This window comes from Macrobrachium rosenbergii, chromosome 54 (assembly GCF_040412425.1).
Source record: "Macrobrachium rosenbergii isolate ZJJX-2024 chromosome 54, ASM4041242v1, whole genome shotgun sequence".
Lineage (NCBI taxonomy): Eukaryota > Metazoa > Arthropoda > Malacostraca > Decapoda > Palaemonidae > Macrobrachium > Macrobrachium rosenbergii.
This window is the reverse complement of record NC_089794.1, coordinates 54,666,291-54,682,933: the sequence shown is the minus strand read 5'-3', so window position 1 is coordinate 54,682,933 and position 16,643 is coordinate 54,666,291.

Below are 16,643 nucleotides of genomic sequence, written 5' to 3'. Positions count from 1 at the left end.
AAACCTTGTTTAAGAACTCCTAATTTCATTTCGTATGACTAATCTATGTCACGTCTCAAGTAAATGAATCTTGCACTTGGTGGATCCCCGTGGAACCAAACTTTGGACCTTACTGATCAGAAAAGGTAGTTTCTTAAATGATAATATTTGTGCAAAACTCATTTATTAAATTGACAAATATTTCCGTCCCTCTTAAAACATCAAAACTAATAGGAAGTTCAGGGAAAGTAAGTATTACAAAATTTAAACATATGTTCAACATTTCTAATTAAATTTTTGTCTCAGCATATCTTCGGGGCTTGAAAGATATCTTCTGCTGGCATAGCTAAGTAATGAGTCGTGGATAATATCCAGATAAAATAAATTCTAGCTGTTACGTATGTCATAGAGCAGTGTGCTGATCTGGTAATGAGTACTGTGTGTATGTAGCCTAATGATATATTTTCTGATATTCTTAGTTCAAGTCTAGTCCTCCTCATCAGAACCATTCTCTTCATCAGATGATGCAACCTGCATATCAGCTTCTGCCTCTTCCTCTATTTCTTGAAGTTCCGATTCTTCGGGACAAGGCTTTCTGGGAGCTGCTCTTCATAGAACCAAATGGGTTTGTACTCACCATCTATGTAATTGCCAGCCATTTTCTTCTGTTGGGTGCTGGTAAGATCTTGTTTAATAAAGCCATACATCTTTTGCAACGAATGATGCTCTATTTATGTGGGCATTGACCTCATATCCTCATGGTGCAAGCCCACTGGCATCAATGCCAATCAAGTTTTAAAGCAAATTCTTTCCTCTCTTCGGTCCATAGGTCTTCATGAAAAAACCTGCAGGAAGGCACCAGATTTTTGCACCATAGATTTCTGCAGGAAATCGGAAGAGGGTTGCTTTGGGGGAAGGAAAGAAACAAGTGAAGCCATGTCATATCTGTGAAAGCAGCGCTGGTAGTCAGGTGTTTTCAAGGAGCAGTAGGGGAGCCTTTTCTTAGAAAGGATGAGGTGTAATCTGATCCAGTAAGGGGCGTGAAAAGCAGGCAATGGAAGGCAAAGCCCTGGTCAGGTTCATGATGATTGCAGTCAGATTTAAACCGGCGGTTGTTATTTGCTGGAGTTCCAACATCCATCAAAGTTTGCCTAGAACTTGTTGCAATGGATTTAGGGAGTATCACAGCTGTATCTGTGTTGGATGCTCTGTTTACAATGTTGCTGTTGGCATCGTCATTGAAGAAGTGAATGAGAAAAGGGGCAGGAGGAAGGTCAGCCTCCTCATGGTTGTTGTGTAAATCCTGAACAGGGGAGGGGTTGTATCATTCTGTCCTGAAGAGGGAAAGTGGTAGCACTCACCTGGAACATCTAAAATTACTTCATGTTGACCAGAGAAGGGTCTATATAGAGGGGAGGGGAAGCCATTCACTGGAGGGAGAAACTCTGGTAGCTGTTTTTTGAATGACCTAGAGGGAGAGCATCATTAAGGTCTCTTGGAACTCGTCTCTGCTCAGGGGGAGGATGGAGGAAAAAGTTCTGCCGTCAGCTTTTCTCCTATCTCTTTCAGAGTCCTTTATATGGATGGCCTAATTTTAGATGTTCCAGGTGAGTGCTACCACTTCAAAGTTCAGGACAGAATGATAGGGGGAACAACTGTTCAGGATTTACACAACAACCAAGAGGAGAGGAGGCTGACACAAAATCTGCCTTCATTCATTCTTCAATGACGATGCCAACAGCAACATTGTAGTCAGAGCATCCAACACAGATACAGCTGTGATACTCCTGTGCCATTGCAACAAGTTCTAGGGCAAACTTTGGATGGATGTTGGAACTGCAGCAAATAACAACCGCCGGTTCATAAATCTGACTGCAATTCATCATGAACTTGGACCAGGGCTTTCGCTGCATTGCCTGCTTTTCACGCCTTTACTGGATCAGATTACACCTCATCCTTTCTAAGAAAAGGCAAAGTACGACCATTCAAGCTGCTTGAAAAAACACCTGACTACCAGCGTGCTTTCACAGATATGACATGGCCTGCACTTGTTTCTAATGCAACCAAGCAACCCTCTTCCGATTCACTGCAGAAATCTATGGTGCAAAAATCTACAAGCCTTGGTGACCTCAGGTTTTCAGGAAGGGGGATGAAGGGGATGGACCGGAAGAGAGGAAAGAATTTGCTTTCCAACTTGATTGGCATTGATGCCAGTGCTTGCACCATGTGAGGATGAGGTCAATGGACATAAGGGGGATGCATCATTCGTTGCAAAGATGTGGGCGGCTGCAGATAAACAAGATCTCGACCAGCACCCAACAGAAGAAAATGGCTGGCAATTACTAGATGGTGAGTACAAACCCATTTGGTTCTATGAAGAGCAGCTCCCAGAAAGCCTTGTCCCGGAAGAATCGGAACTTCAAGAAATAGAGGAAGAGGCAGAAGCTGATATGCAGGTTGCATCATCTGATGAAGAGAATGGTTCTGATGAGGAGGACTAGACTCGAACTAAGACGGATCAGAAAATATTCAAGGGACATAACACAGTACTCATCACCAGATCAGCACAAATTATGACATACGTACTTTGCAGAATTTATTTTATGTATATTATCCACGACCATTATTAGCTATGCCCAGCAGAAGATATGGAGAGGGGAAGGGAGGGAGACTAAATTTTCTAATACTGTTTAAATTTTGTAATACTTCATATCTGATTAGTTTTGATGTTTTAATGTAGGGGGGAATATATTGTCAATTTAATAAATGAGTTTTGCACAAATATTATCATTTAAGAACTACTTTTTCTTGATCAGTAAGGTCCAAAGAATGGGAGGAGGAGGTCCACCAATTAACATTTGATTCATGTACTTAAGACGTGACATAGATTAGTCATAGGGAGGAAGGGGATGGAAGGGGCCGTTCTTAAACAGGTTTGCACCAAATTCATCACTTAAGAATTATCAGTTCTTGATCTGTAGGAAGAAAGTGGAAGACTAATAAGTTTGAGCCATGCTACTCAACATGTGATATAAACTTCACAATGGAGCCATCTTAGGCCAGGGGATGGAATGGGTTTTGCACCAAATTTGGTATTTAAGACCACTTCATTTGTAATCAGGCTTCCAAACCGTAACTTTTGGAAGGGTCTGGTCAATGTACTCCAGAATGTGATTGGAAGCTCATTTTGGGGGCGTTCAAGGAAGAGGCCCCTATATAAGCACCAAATTCAGAACTTAAGAATCGCCACTGGTGCCTTAGGATATACTAACGATTATGACATTCAAACCTTTTGTACTCGAGATGTGTTATAACTCCTTGCTAGCTCCCGGACTAAATGGGAGAAGCTGTCAAACTCGGTTTGCGGTAAACGCGGACGTGGACCTGTTCGAACAGGGTTAGGTGTTATTCCTCTCTTGATGATGTTGGTGGTCGTCTTTTTTCTCTTCCTGGAATCTATCGTTGTATTCGGTTCGATGATAAATGATGATATTTTTACGGCGATAAAATTATCATCTAGTTTAAGTGAGGCACTTCCTAACCTAGGATGCCACTGGTCGATGACCATATAACGAGAACATTTTGCTGGTGAATGGGTTATAATTTGAGCTTGTTCGGCAGGTTTTAAATTTGTAATATCTTTCAACACTCTTGTGTAATAATCATGAACTAAATACCAGTTTTTAGTTCCCTGTAATAACTACGTCATAATTTTCGATGATCTTCACTCACAGCAAGAATTCCTCTTGCATTCTCTGCCAAAGAGGAAAGGGGGAGCTAACTGAGGATCACCTCAAACGGAGAGAACTGCTCAATTCTCATCTCGTTGAAATTTAGGTACTCTCAAGGCCAAAAGAGGAGGTCTGCTCACTTCCCCCAAAATCCCCTATGTAGGCGGAGCTTTGTCTACCTCTTATTGCGTCAGCAGGTGAATTGCCGCGATGAGCAGGTACCTCTAAGATACGTCATGGATGACCCAAGCTAAGGGTAGACCTTGTCTCTCTTGGCCTTGGGTACTCTCACGCTTGGCCAAGTTAGGAAATTCGGGATATTTCGAGAACTTAGGAAAATTTTGAACATGTTCAACATTTTTAATTAGATTGGTGTTTCTCGTGATTAGGAAGTTCAGGACTTGGAAGACTCGTCTGTAAGGTCGAAAAGGGATGAACCCTAGAAAGTCAAAGTCCTGAGGAGAGTTTTAATTAGCTGTTCACTTGTTATCGGGGGAAGAAAGCAGATAGAAATAAAAAAATATATATACAGTATATATAAAATATTTTTAACAACATTTTATTAAAGGGGTATTAAAAGGAAAAAATAAATTTTGGAGGACACAGCTAAGATTTTCTTGATTATTCATGTTTATGGAAGGGGAAAGCGTAGGCCCTAAACATGGAAGGAAATGATACAAGAAAAGAAATAGATTTTTTTTATTTCTTATAGCATTTCCTTCATGTTTGAAGGGGAGCTTTTAGTTTTGTAGGGACATGATTAATTGTAAGAAAAGGTGTGTCTCCAAAAATTGTTTTTTACTTTTTAGTGCTTTTTAATGAAAAAGCCTGTTTAATTTGTTCTTTATTTTTTATTTCATACTTTTTAGTTTTGACGGAAGTTGTAACCGATTTATGATTGTAGTTAAAGAAAATGATATCCGTTTACGGGGAGGGTGAGGAAGGGGAAATGGGATGGGAGGTGGAAGGGGAAGGGGAGGGGAAGAAAGAAGGAAGAGCAGGGAAGGGAAGGGGAGGGTGACAGGGAGATGAAGGAAGATATAAGGTGATGGGGAGGGAGGAGAGGGAAGGGGGAGGGGAAGGGGAAAAGAGGAGTGAGGAAAGTGAAGAGGGGATGGAGGGGAAAGAGGAGGGGAGGGGTAGAGGAGGAAGGGATAGGGGAAAATGGGGAGGGGAAGGAAGGGGAACTGGGAGAGGTGGAGGAAGGGGGATGGAAGAGGAAAGGGGGAGGGAGGGCACAACTAAATTAATTCTTGATCGTGATGCTAATCGGAAGGGGGAAGATAGGGAGGGACAAGGGGAGGAGAGGAGGGGAGGGGAGGGAAGGAGGAAGGGGAGGGGGATGGGGAGGGAAGGTGGATGTGGGAGGGATGGAAGAGGAAGGGGAGAGGAGAGACACAGCTAAATTAACACTTGATCATGTGCTCTGGAAGGGGAGGGAGGGGGGGAAGGGGGAAGGGGAGGAGGAGGACACAGCTAAATTAACATTTGATCGCATGCTACGGAAGGGGAGGGGAAGCGGGAGGAGGGGGTTGGAAGAGGAAAGGGAGGGGAGGAAGGGGAAGGTGAGGGAGGACACAGCTAAATTAACACTTGATCGTGTGCTTTGGAAGGGGAGGGAGGGGGAGGGGAGGGAAAAGGAATGGAAGAGGGAAGGGGAAAGGGAGGGGAGGACACAGCTAAATTAACATAATAATAATAATAATAATAATAATAATAATAATAATAATAATACCTTTATTCCACAAATTTACAGTGGGTATTCTTACAACGAAGGGGTTAAAATATACATAAAATGTTTGTTTAAAATTTAGCCTCAGACTGATGAAAGTAATATATACATAGAATTATATAGGGTTATCTATTAACATTATTTTTACATAAAACAAAACATCTGATCCAAAACACAATGCCAACAATGGCTCATCCAACAACGCCAAGAAAATAGCCTTTCAATTTTCTTTTTTAAAAAGAATTTATTGTTTCGCTTTCTTTTACATCTGAAGGAAGTGTATTCCACAAAACAGGCCCCCTCACTGATAAGGAAGGCTCAGCTAATTTAATCCTGAGTACATTTAACCACCAAGTTATCTGTTTGCCTTGTTATTCTTACAGTGTTTTCTCCTACTGTCTCTATCTCTATAACTCTTTCTGATGGTTGGAGGGGAAGGTGCGCTGCTTAAACAGGGAATAAAGCAAGGTCATATTCTATTTGCTCTTTAATTTTTAACCAGTCGAGCTTCTTTATGAATGGAGTAGCAGGGGACTTTTTCCACCTCCACAGCAATTTTAGCAGCAAAATTCTGAATTCTTTGTACCTTCTGTATTAGAGTTTTATGCCCTCCTCCCCATAAACACAGCCCAATATGAAAATAAGCTCAGCACTAGCGATTCAACGACCATTTTTCTTGAGTCAAAGTCAAAAGATTCCTTGTGTCTGTACAAAAACACTAAAATGCCATTTGCTTTCTTACATATAGATTCTATATGACCATTAAATGTCAGATTGCTATCTATATAAACCTAGAGGGGAGGGGGAAGAGTAGAGATGTACCAGCTCTGATGCCCAGATTCGATGATATTCTATCTATATATTAGGGAGAGCCTACAAATATAAACTGAGTTTTATTTGAAGGTTTATTTTCAAACCGTTTTGGCAGAAGTAGGAATTGACTGATCGCATGCTACGGAAGGGGGGGGGTGGTAGGGGAGGGGATGGAAGAGGATAGGGGAGGGGAAGGGAAGAGGAAGGGAGGAGGAGGACACAGCTAAATTAACACTTGATCGCATGCTGGAAGGGAAGGGGAAAGGGAAGGGAAGGGATGGAAGAAGGAAGGGGAGGGAAGGGAATGGAAGAGGGAAGGGGAGAGGACACAGTTAAATTAACACTTGATTGTATGTACCAGAAGGGGAGGGGGAAGAGGGAAGGGGAGGGGAATGGAAGAGGAGGGGAGGGGAGGAAGGGAAGGGGATGGAAGAGGAAAGGGGAGGGGAAGAGAAAGAAGGGAGGGGATGGAAGAGGAAGGAAAAAGGAGGGGAAGGAAGAGGGAAGGGGAAGGGGATGGAAGAGGAAAGGGGAGGGGGAGGGAAGAGGGAAGGTGAGGGGGATGGAAGAGGAAAGGGGAGGGAAGAGGGAAGGGGAGGGGGATGGAAGAGGAAAGGGGAGGGGGAAGGAAGAGGGAAGGGGAGGGGGATGGAAGAGGAAAGGGGAGGGGGAGGGAAGAGGGAAGGGGAGGGGGATGGAAGAGGAAAGGGGAGGGGAGGGAAGGAAGGAGGGGATGGAAGAGGAAAGGGAGGGGGAGGGAAGAGGGAAGGGAAGGGGATAGAAGAGAAAGGAGGAGGGGAAGAGGGAAGGGGAGGGGATGGAAGAGGAAAGGGGAGGGTGATGGAAGAGGGAAGGTGAGGGAGAGGACACAGCTAAATTAACACTTGATCGTGTGCTTTGGAAGGGAGGGGGGAGGGGATGGGTGGGGGAAGGGAATGGAAGAGGGGAAGGGGAGGGGGAGGACACAGCTAAATTAACGCTTGATCTGTGCCTGGGGAGGGAATGGAAAAGGGAAGGGGGAGGGGGATGGAAGAGGGAATGAGAGGGGTTATATAGTAGATAGATTCTACCGAGTCAAAGAAGTGGTGAAAAATCTGTAGAATTTCATGCAAATCCTGAGATACTGGGAGAGGCCACTGCAAGGTCACTAGAGGTCACTGCTGACCCACTGATCATGTAAATGTGTATTGTCACCGGGATTGAATGACCATTGAAAATTTTAAGTCCATCGGACGAAGGGAACAGGCCGAAAGTTGAGTTACAAGATTTTAGGACAGAAAGACTGACAGACAGATGCATTAGTCAAGGTAAATAAAAGCATGTAATAATAATAATAATAAGAAGAAGAAGAAGAAGAACTCTCTCTCTCTCTCTCTCTCTCTCTCTCTCTCTCTCTCTCTCTCTCTCTCTCTCTCTCTCTCTCTCTGTAATCAGCTGTCAAGGAATGGAGAAACTAGTTTTTTTTTTTTTAAGAAAGAGAATATGAATATTAGAATATAAGTGATAGAGAGTGAATGAGAATGAAAAGAATGTTAGCAAGGACGAAAGTCGAGGATGTAAAGCAAATGAGAAGATAGAAGACATTAAACGATAATCAGGAGAGCGATGTGCGGGAGAAATATCATCATTGTATTTTATCGTTGTTTCAAGTGTTTTAGAGACACCGCCGAGTGAGAATCGTAGCAGAGTAAGTTGAAGAAGTTCGACAGATTAGCCCGAAGAAAATCAAAGGGAATCGATGAGGTACAAAAGAGGAATATAATGCTGATGATGGAGACCGAAAGTTGTGGCTAAGTTGCTCTAGTTTTGGTCAGTGCATGACGACGACCAGTATGTAAATCATACTGATCGTAATGAAATCGTGACATCTCATAACAAACTATCAACGACTCGTACTCTGTTCAGTGGAAAATCTTAGCTAACTCGCATTGAAATCTTATCAGCTAGTACTAGCGCTTGCTACCTCGTACTGAATTTGTATTCAACTCCTCGATTTCTTGTCCAGTCATGACAGTATGCCGGGTACAACGAGATTATTTAGTTCTCGATACCTAGCCCAAATGGGTCCGCATTTTTGTTGAATGTGAAAGTCATCTCACGTGTAACTTAGAGACGGTTGCACTCGTTCGCTAATAGTGATAGGTCAGGGTAGACTAAAAGCGATAGTGAACCATACAACAGTGAGAAATGACCAGACCCGCTAGTTATTCTGCACCATTTAGGCTGACTACTGTATATTAATTTATATTTTCCGGAAACTAATTAACCCTAACTTGCAAAGTATTACTTAGCTCTTAAGAGAGTAGTTAATTCTAACTTAATTGTACTTTAGAAGAAAATCAGTCTTAAAGAAAGTGGACCCTATCTCTCTTTCTCCTCTATTCTTTACTGGTCTTCTTACCTTTCACGCACACAGCTGGTTAACGCTCTGTCTCAATGGCTGACTTGGAAATGCCCAACCAGCAACAGAATAAAATAGAATATATCGGTTAACAGTAAAAATATAAAAAAAAAAAATAAGTAAAAAATTGGGGAACTGTGTAGTGATCTTAAAAAATGTCAGAAACAAACTGCCTTTACAGATAGGTAAACTTGTACACAAAAAGTCTTACGGAAACCCAATATGACAGCAAAGGAAACGGAGCTGGTTTCCTCTTGAAACAACATCGATAAAAGTTCTTAAAGGAGTTAGCAACCTTTGTTCCGTCTCCTTCAGCCGCCCACATCCTCTCTAAAAGAAATACTCCACAAATACTTACTGTTCGTTCACGCTTCGTGCAGTACATTTATGTAGACATGAACAAGGGAGAGAGAGAGAGAGAGAGAGAGAGAGAGAGAGAGAGAGAGAGAGAGAGAGAGAGCCACAGTCGATACAGAAGGGATACGATACCAAACACGTTCCTAAGGAATATGAGAACTAATTTCATTGTTAGTTATTTTGGATAATGACTTCACCTCGGCAAATCAGAGAAAATGTTTGGGTATGATTCAATTTGGAAAGTTACACAAGCGACGAAACTATTTTACAGCAGAGAGAGAGAGAGAGAGAGAGAGAGAGAGAGAGAGAGAGAGAGAGAGAGAGAGAGAGAGATTAGCGTTAGGCTATAAAAGATCACCGGTATCCGTTCTCGATTGCAGCAAAAGTAAAACGACACGAGAACGCATGTGACTGCTTAATCTCCATATACTCGTATCAACAGTTTCCATTGAATTCTTTCATCTCTCCGTATGCAAACGAAAAAACAGTCGAAAGGTTACCGAGTAGAATAAAAAGAAAGTATTCGAATCCACTGAAAAAATTTCACAAACTTTCTTGACTTCCAGCCATCGCATCTAATGAAATCCGTGAAAACGTTTTAGACGTGTCCTCTGAATCGGACGGACAGACAGACAGACAGATACTTGTAAGGCAGAGGCCCCAACCATCTTCGCAGTATTAGGTATTATCATCTCTGTTTCAGGAGGTGGAATCAGAGAGCTCATGGATATGAATATTATGATGACGGGAGTCCTATGCTTTCAGTATAGTGCCTTGGAAAATACGAAAATAGGGAACTCTCTCTCTCTCTCTCTCTCTCTCTCTCTCTCTCTCTCTCTCTCTCTCTCTCTCCATTTCACCAACCTCTGTTATGTGTTCTCAATAAAAAGCCTTGGAATGTTTGCTTCAACGAACGCGATAATTTTCGAAAGCATTCATGAACCATTTACGTAATAGAGATGCTCTTCAAAGCACTTGATAAAGAGAACTATTCAACTTGCAGATGGAAGCTCTTTCTTCGCATCCTGTGTTCATTTAGCGCTTTTACATCAATTAAGGCAATTTGGTGCATTGACTCTAACGACTACGACAGCTATAACAAGCACAGCCATAACAATAATAATAATGATAGTGATAATAACTAAATTTAAGCCGTATGTGTTCCGATGAACAAATGCTATTATTTCGACAGCGACACTTTATAATAACTGCACGATTTGATAACATAAAAATTATTATTATTATTATTATTATTATTATTATTATTATTATTATTATTATTATTATTATCCCAGCTATGACACTTCCCGTTTTGTATATCAGTTAACTTTTTTGATAATAACTGCACGATTTGATGACATAAAATTATTATTATTATTATTATTATTATTATTATTATTATTATTATTATTATTATTATTATTATTATTATCCCAGCTATGACACTTCCCGTTTTGTATATCAGTTAACTTTTTTGTTTTTATCAATGTTGGATTGCTTTTAATTTTTAACTGCGTAGCAGCAGGAGCTCAAGGCGTCAAGCAAAAACTATTAAATAAACGGAAAACATTTTTACCCGGGAATTACAGAAGAATTCATGAAATCACTAGCGGATCCAGGAAAATTTCATGGGGCGGCCACCAATTTTCATATTATACATACATATATATTTTATATATATATATATATATATATATATATATATATATATATATATATATATATATATATATATATATATATATTATATATAATTGTTGTTATTATTATTATTTTTTATCAAAATTTTAATACTTGTATAATAATTTTATATTTTTCCCATTTTTAAATTTCCCATTTATGTTATTATTATCTCAGTCTTCAATATTATTTTGTCATTATTTTCATGGGGGGGCCACGTGCCCCCTCCCCCCCCGGATCCGCTAGTGCATGAATTCACCTCATTTGTTTTTGAATTATGTCTGTTTTTCGTCCGACGTTGTTTTGCAAATTTATGGACATTATAACGAAGATTTTTTTAGTATATCATTTCATCAAAAATAAGAAGTAATGGATTTTCATAAGTTTCAACTCTTACTTTTTTAAAGATGCTTAACCTCCGGAGTGTTTGCTTACAAGCACACAAAGTTGATAGGAAATCATTCTAAAATAATGGGATCCTCTTTTTTTATATAAACACACCAAACATCAAAATCTCGAGTCGTCTGCTGTTACGAAACGCAACGGACATTTCCACAGTAGTCTAAGAAAACACTAAATATTCTGGAGATGCAAAGTCATTTCCCCGGGCAAAGGAGCGAAGGCAGTCAAAGACTTGTGCTTCCCGAGGCCGCAACAGTGATTTATCTTGCTCACGTAAATGGCAGCATCTTCTTCTTCTTGTGCATTTCGTACGAGCGTTTATTCCTGCGAGGAATTTATGTCTCAATAAACCATTTTTCTTTGCAACCAGTAATGCACTGGAAGTGCCAGTGGAACACTCGACCGAATACTGATAAGAGAAATAATAGAAGTTGTGTTCAAGTTTAAGTATGACACTTTCAGTCCAAGTTGTGTATGAAAATCCACATACTAAGGATGATAGGGAAAAGTGTGAGCTTGATGCTGCTAAATACAACTGCTTTTTCATGTAGATACATAATCATGTGCAGCGCTTGAATTTATTTCATTTCTAAACTGAACGGGTGTGCACAGTGGTAGGCTAATAAGCACAGACAGTTGTGCGTGTGTATGCGACTGTTTGGATGAGATGTGCGTGTGTATCCCGTAGGGGGTTAGTGCCGTCAGTGCAACCCACGCGGTGCACTGCAGGCATTACTTAAGGTTCTTTGCAATGTCCCTTCGGCCCATAGCTGCAACCCCTTTCATTCCTTTTACTGTACCTCCATTCATATTCTCTTTCTTTCATCTTACTTTATACCCTCTCCCAACAATTGATTCATAGTGCAACTGCGAGGTTTTCCTTCTGTTACGCCTTTCAGACCTTCTCACTGTCAGCATCCCTTTCAGCGCTGAATGACCTCATAGTACCCAGCGCTTGGCCTTTGGCTTACATTCTATATTCCGTTCTATTCTGTATGTGTGTGTGTGCGAATTCATAAACCAGAAAAGATCCATAAATGGAGTGGAAAGAAAGTACTGATAAGCAAACCGCGTGCAAGGGTCTGAGCGGAAATGGCAGTAAAGAAAAATTATGAAAATAGCCTTTAGATTTTCTTTTGTGAAACAGACCCGATAATAAGCTTGTGGCGTGACTGAAAGGGACCAATGAAGTTTATGAAGAGGAAATAAAACCTTCACAAAAGGGCTGAATAATGGGATAGTTACAGATGCTGAATGGAAGGCAGGATCGCTGAACCCCCAAGACTGCTCGGGGTACTATTACCGTTACTAAAGAAATTTCAGCAAAATAAAGTAACAAAATAAAAAAGAATTACCTCATAACATGGGCGATATAAAGAGCAGCATAGTAAATTGCAGGTGAAGATTTATAAGGAAAACGAAACTGAAAAACAGGTATAAACAACCATTACGGTTAAAAATAAAAAGCGTCAGTTAAACTGTTTACCAGAAACATTTCAATCTCCAAGAAAGATATAACCAAATATATTCGAAATATATTACCAAGAGACTGATCCACCATCTTGCGCTGAAGATAATCAAGAGTTCGATGCAAGTTACAATTAACTTTTCAATTGGCCCTTGTTCTTAAAGAGGGGATAGGTAAAATCCAAGTGACACTCCAAAACCAACTCTTGGACGTAAACAGATGATACATGAGGAAAGGAAGAAATAAAATCCGCCATCAGTGCAAAGAGAAATTTTTAAATTTAAATCTAATCTCTCATTAATCTGTTATAAAAAAAAAAAGTTTAAACTACAAAATATAATTTAAGTGGGCATTTCCACATAGACTAGTATAGCGGATATAACACATAGTCATTTAGGTAATAACAAATATGAGACTGACATCTGCCAATTTTATGATAGAGATTTGCGAAGTACTACTAATTATAGAGCTATCATAAGGGACATAAAGCTCGCTATTATTAAGGTTTGTGTATTTTGGTTCCTTCTGCCGGATTAATTAGAACAAGAGAATGAATTATTTTATATTTGAGTATTTTTGATTGGGAAGGATGGATATATATATATATATATATATATATATATATATATATATATATATATATATATATATATATATATATATATATATATATATATATATATATTGTATATATATATATATGTATATATGTATTTATATGATATATATATATATATATATATATATATATATATATATATATATATATATATATATATATATATATATATATATATATATATATATATATATATATATATATATATATATATGATATATATATATATATATATATATATATATATATATGTATATATATATATATATATATATATATATATATATATATATATATATATATATATATATATATATATATATATATATATATATATATATATATATATATATATATATATATATATATATATATATATATATATATATATATATATATATATATATATATATATATATATATATATATATATATATATATATATATATATATATATATATATATATATATATATATATATATATATATATATATATATATATATATATATATATATGACAATACATTTGATTTTAGAATTACCATGTATATCCAGTTATATGATATACCTTCAAGATGGAACTAGGCGCTCAGTTGCAAAACCAAGTTTGATTACTCCAGCTGTTTTGGCTTGATGAACACACAATATCGGCTCTGATTTGTAGGCAGCCAGCCGACCGAGCTGGTATGCGAGTACGCAATCGTTAGAAAATATAGATTGTGTGTCTAATTCTGCCCAAAAGTAAGTCTGATCGATTATTAGCAAAGCAAGAGCGATATCGTCTAGACGTAGCTTTGTGTGTTTCAATCTCTTAGAAACCGGCAGTTAATAAAGTTCAGACTTCTTTTTTTCTGTGTAGACTGTGAACTTGTGAATTTTACCATATCCAAGACACTTATGTATTTGTGGGGAGAGTTGGACATAATCATTTATGTCACTTTAATATTCTATTTTATTGTGTTTTTGTTTCACATTTATTAACCATGCATTTTAAACTTTCATTGTTATGTTTTGCACTTGTATATTTGTGGGAGATTACGATAATTCTTCGACAGATGTCTGTGGAATTGCTGTGGTTATAGAGAAAGGACACTGCAATCTTTGCAATGTGGTTTCATGTGGTTGACTTTGAGACTACGTATAATGTCTAAGATGGAGTGTGTGGGATAGTCATAGTAAGATTTTTAGTCAGGGTAAGATTAAATCTGAGCTAGACTATTTTGACTTGATAATTCATTTATTATGCATTTTAATCTTTTCTTTGTTAATTCATTACTTGTTGGGTTTGTTTGATAATAAATCTATTTTTGTAGGAAAAGATTGTGTTTTTAGAAGATCCATTTCTTTTTGAGGATTATGTTCGAGAGAGAAAGAGGTCTGTATGCTGAGAAGAGAAATTATGTTGATATATATATATATATATAGATATCTATATATATATATATATATATATATATATATATATATATATAGCTATATATATATATATATATATATATATAGGCTATAAAGTCCGGATTAATTAGTCTTTCAAACAAGAGCTGCCAACTTGTATGGCAAAGTTATTTTCAATTGAAAGACCTGATCGATTGATGATTTTGAAATTTATTTCTGTTTTTTTTGAACTTGTTCTGGGAGGTAGGGGTCAATGAAATATATATATATATATAACACACATTTCTGACTCACATCAGGATCGAACCCAGGTCTTTCAATTGAAAGGCAAGGCCGCTGCCAACTTGTATGGCAAAGGTGGATGCGGCCTTGCCTTTCAATTGAAAGACCTGAGTTCGATCCTGATGTGAGTCAGAAATTTATTTCTGTTTCACACGGTATTGTGTGGTGATTATATATATATATATATATATATATATATATATATATATATATATATATATATATATATATATATATATATATATATATATATATATATATATATATATATATATATATATCCCACACTACCAAGAAGGGTTTAGCACATCAGTACGTAGGAAGAGTACCTTCACTGGATTGGGTACAGGCTTTTAAAGTCATTGTTTTCATAATTCTAAGCTGAATTCCATGATGACCTTGCTTCATCGAACTGGCAGGCATTATACGAGGAAATGACATATCTCAGACTATATGTTATCAGTAACTGTCATCCATCAAATTCGTTTCATAAATCTGTTGGTAAATTCCTTAATAACGTTCTTATTCCACGCCACACTGTACCTGATGTTCCAAAGATGCCTTATCATATTTTTTGACTTAGAGAAAGCATATGACACTACCTGGAGAATTGGCATCATGAAACAATTGCACAAGATGGGCATATGTGGAAGAATGATCAGGTTTATATATTCCTTTTTAACAGACAGACTTTTTTTACGGTAAGAGTGGGAAACTCCTTCTCCCAACCTTTTATGCAGGAGGAAGGAGTTCCCCAAGGAAGCGTTTTAAGTGTAACACTTTTTTCAGTGGCAATAAATAGTGTGGTTGAAAAAATCTCACCCCTGTTAAATGCTCGCTTTTTGTCGATGACCTTGCAATATACTGCACAGGATATGATTCCTTGTCTGTATGTAAACATTTGCAAAGGTCTATTAATGCTATTACTAAGTGGGCTGATGAGAATGGTTTCAAATTCTCCTCTTCCAAAACAGTTGCAGTAAGATTCACCAGATGCCGGCGTGTGGAAGACGTTCCCACACTTAGTTTAAAAGGGTCCATCCTTCCTTACGAAAGTGAAGTTAAATTTCTGGGGATGACTATTGACCATAAATTAACATGGGCTAGCCACTTAAATGCCCTAAAGTTTAATGTTAAACAACCTATGAATATTTTAGGGCTGATAAGAAATCCCTTCTGAGGCTATATGACTCTCTTTGTCAATCTAAGCTAGACTATGGCTGTCAAATTTATTCCTCAGCCTGTAAAACCAAGCTAAAGGAACTGGATGTTGTACACAACATGGGGTTGAGAATATGCTCAGGGGCTTTTAGAACTTCGCCTGTTGAAAGCATATATGTCGACACAGATCATTTTCCCCTTGATCTAAGAAGGCAAGAGCTGGGGTTGCGATACATGGCTAGAATGAAAAGTACTCCCAAAAATCCCTCCTTTCAAGCACTAAAGGAAACAGACTCTCGAAGTTTTTCTGGTACAAGAGCTTCTAAACCATTCCAAATTCGACTGAATGAGGATATTAGGAATAATCACCTTAAATCCCAGAAAGTCCTGGAAGTAGAATATCCTGTAAATCCTCCATGGCTTATTCCAGAAGCATCAGTATGTAAGAAACTGTTTAACAAAAAGGACTGCACTGAAGAAGAGATTAGGGGAAAATTCTTAGAGCACGATGTTACCCATACTAATTTTACAAAAATCTATACAGATGGATCAAAGTCAGATAGTGGTGTTGGTTGCGCTGTTATCCTTGGTGATACAGCGTACACAGCTAAATTACCTGACT